This window comes from Vulpes vulpes, chromosome 13 (assembly GCF_048418805.1).
Source record: "Vulpes vulpes isolate BD-2025 chromosome 13, VulVul3, whole genome shotgun sequence".
Taxonomy (NCBI): Eukaryota; Metazoa; Chordata; class Mammalia; order Carnivora; family Canidae; genus Vulpes; species Vulpes vulpes.
Window position 1 is genome coordinate 54,832,017 of NC_132792.1, and position 3,668 is coordinate 54,835,684.

Sequence of the window (3,668 nt, forward strand, 5' to 3'; positions counted from 1 at the left end):
CAAGAGCCATATAAATAGACTTGAACACCAAATTTTATGCCTTGAGGAAATGCTCATTCTTTGTAACATGAATTATTGGAGTGGAATATGCGTCAGCATGAGAGGTTTGCATTTTTTAGGTTTCCAGATCCCTGAACTAGCATAGAACTGAAACTAAGTTTTCTCAAAATCAAAATGAAACAAAATAAAGCAAGAATCCCAGGAACACTAGCGAATTGAGTGATACTTACTAAAGCTTAAACTGGGGAAGGTGGAGAGGGGGTGGGGTTTATATGGTAGCAAAGTAACTAAACTGGTCATGAGCTTTGTCTGATTTTGAAATGTCCCTGAGCCACCAGCCACACAAGAATATCACTGGCCTTTTAATCCATGTTGGCTTTATTCTCTTAAAACTCAATGATTCTTCTTTTTTCTCTTTCCTCCTCAATTCCATCTCTCATTCCTTACCTCAGAACCGCCTTAGGAATTTGTTTCTTCCCACTCTTTTTTCTTATTTTTTTAAAGGATTTTATTTATTTACTCATGAGAGATACAGAGAGAGAGGTGGAGACATAAGCAGATGGAGAAGCAGGCTCTCTGCTAGGATCCCTGAGCGGAACTTGATCCCAGGACCCTGGGATCAAGACCTGAGCCAAAAGCAGGCTGCTCAACCACTGAGCCACCAGGTGCCCCTGTTTCTTCCCACTCTTCAAGGGAGGCTTCCCCAGCCCTCAAATTCTGGAATTCACCTCAGTCTCATCATCACAAGCTGCAACTTACCAAGATGCTCAGTAAAATAGAAGGACGTGCTCTTGGTAGAAATCGCCATCCTTAGAGACAGTATTAGCATTAGAACAATTTACTAGCATTTCAAATTTTATTGTTTTAGTCATCACACAATAGAATTGATTTTTAAAAATACTAAATGCCTGAGGAACTTTTTTGGCCAAATTCCCTATTCTAAGATTAAATGGAAAGAGGAAGTATAGCATAATGATCTGGAGGCAGAGATTTTGTTTCTGAGCTTGTTTCAACTTGACTGGCTGTGCCGCACTGGGCAGGCTACTTAAATTCTCTGATTTTTTGGTTCTTTCATCTCAAAAAGGAATCAATAGCAATGTGTTGGTGCCATCTGGGTTAAGTCAAATAATGTGTATGTAGAGTACTCTGCACACTCCCTTTCATCTGGTCAGTGTTCTGTAAGTGTTAACACCATTACTAATAAAATTTCCCCACTCAAAAATCTTTTTAAATTTTCTAAACTCAAAATAAATTTTTCAATGACCACTGAAAATTTAGTTTGACAGACTTTGAAGAATATACTACGGATATTTACCGCTAATATTTTTTCTTCTGCCTATCATTTGCCAAACTGTCACTAAGATTTCTTGAAAATACACTTCAATGGTTTTTTGTATTGAAAGCAATTTATTTGACTGGCAGAATGATAGAGGAACTATTAGTTAAATACATTTTGCCGATTTTACAACTTTCCCTGGTAGCATGATATCAAGATTAGATACTCTGATCCTAAATAATCAAGCTGACCTTCGGTAAAATTGTAAATTAGAAATAGTTTAATTTAGTACCAACTTTCTTTTCACTATATCTCTATCCTAGCCCTAGAGAAAGCTCCAGTCCTGTGCTGTTGGATAGGATAGCCACTATCACATGTGACTATATACATTTCAATTAAAACTCATTAAAATTAAATATAATTTGAAATTTGAAATTCAGTTACTCAGCTAGACTAGCCACATTTCACACTCTCAAAAGCCATATAACTAGTCGATACTGTATTGAAGTGTGTGCATATAAAAATTTTCCACCATTGCAGGAAATTCTATTGGACAGTGCTGCCCAAAACTCAAATAATTTGTATCCTTTCTTGATCTGGCACCTTCAAAACTGTTTCCTGTTAGATGTCATCACACTAATGCTTCTCCCTCTGAGATTTTCCTGTCCTTTCTCTTATATTATCCACCAGTAGAAAGGGGCTAATGGAGAGAGAGAAAGAGTGAGAGAGAGAGAGAGAGCTCTGAGATTGTTTCCGTAAATGAGTGGGTAACTATTTATCTTCTACAGCAGTATTTTTCAGAAAGTGGTTCTAGGATGATTGCTATCTGAATCAACTGAAATAGCTATTTAAATGTGAGATTCTTGGGCACCATATTAAACCCTCTCAATCTGTCTTTTGAATGAGCTTTCTCAGTCATTGTTGTGGAATGCTGAAGTCTGAGAACCATTGCTGAGAGGAACAACTACTCTGGGTATCCAGCAACCATGAGCCTTATAGTTGGATGTTGATTTACATAGAAATGAAATGTAATGCCAAGTTTAGATAGCAGAGGAGATATTTTTGGAAGGGTTATTTTATTTTTTAAAGAATTTATTTATTTATTCGTGAGAGACACAGAGAGAGGCAGAGACATAGGCAGAGAGAGAAGCAGGCTCCATGCAGGGAGCCTGATGTGGGACTTGATCCCAGGACAGCGGGATCATGCCCTGAGCCAAAGGCAGATGCTCAACCATTGAGCCACCCAGGATTATTTTTGTTGATCTTCAAATTCTACAGTAGAAGGTCATCTGCTCGTAAGCTCATTGCAGATCTACTTACTAGCATAGTTCAATTGGTAAAGCTTACTTACCTAAGAGAATTTAAAAAGAAGTTTACTCTTGACATGAGATATTTTCTTTATTAATGTTTTAGAATCATGTTTTCTTCTTAATGCTTTCATTTCATTATTATTATTTATTTGCATATTTATTTTATTATTGAAAAATATGGAATGCTTCAAGAATTTGCATGTCATTCTTGTTGTGCAGGGGCCATGCTAATCTTCTCTGTATAATTCCAATTTGGGTAAATGTGCTGCTGAAGTGAGCACTATTATTATTTATTGAAGTGCAATTGAGAAAATTGTAAGATTTTAAAGTGTACAACGTGATGATTTGATATATGTGTACATTATGAAAGGGGAAATCATGTTAACGTTTGTAACTTGGTTTTATGTCATTTATAATTTGATTTTATGTTATTTAAATTTCCCCTGAGGAACAAAGAATTTTTAAAGGAAAAATTAATGAAAGAGGAAAAAACACGGAAAAACTAAAAAAAAAAAAAAAAAAAAAAAAAGCTTTTAAAATAAAATTGAAAGTGGCTTTACTGAGTAGACAAAAAAAAAGCCAGTTGAAACCAGAAGCAAAACCAAACAGTGGAAAATCTTCTAGAAAGTCACATCAACGAAAAAAGAAAGAAAAGAGTTAAACAACACTAAGAATAAGAAAGGGCGAATATAAACATGGATATAGACAATATTTAGGTAATTACAAATAAGGCAATCTGGTAGAAAAATCTTAAGTGAAGTTTTGTTTTACTAGTTATCTAAACTTATCATAAAGCATATAATAATTAAGGCAGAGCAATTTGCCACTAATGAACTAGAAGTTAGAAGCAAGTATTCAAAGATGAGGAGGTTTCCTATAGGACAAAGGTGGCATTACTAAGCACCAAGGGAAAAGTGTGGAAACAAGCGACTAACCACTCGTATTCACCTTGGGTCCCACACTTGAACCATAATACAAATCCAGATGCATTAAAATTTTAACTGTGAAAAATCAAATCAGTAAAATAAAATAAACTAGAAGCAATTAAAAGAACTACTTTATCTTCATTTCAACTAATCTGT

General features: G+C 35.2%; 1 non-coding gene across 1 annotated transcript; it reads right to left on the reverse strand.

Moving 5' to 3' along the window:
- Positions 1-2,757: 2,757 nt before the first annotated feature.
- Positions 2,758-2,867, reverse strand: LOC112932633 (U6 spliceosomal RNA). Its single transcript, XR_003237518.1, has one exon. It is a non-coding gene; the product is annotated as a U6 spliceosomal RNA (small nuclear RNA).
- Between the last annotated feature and the right edge of the window lie 801 nt (positions 2,868-3,668).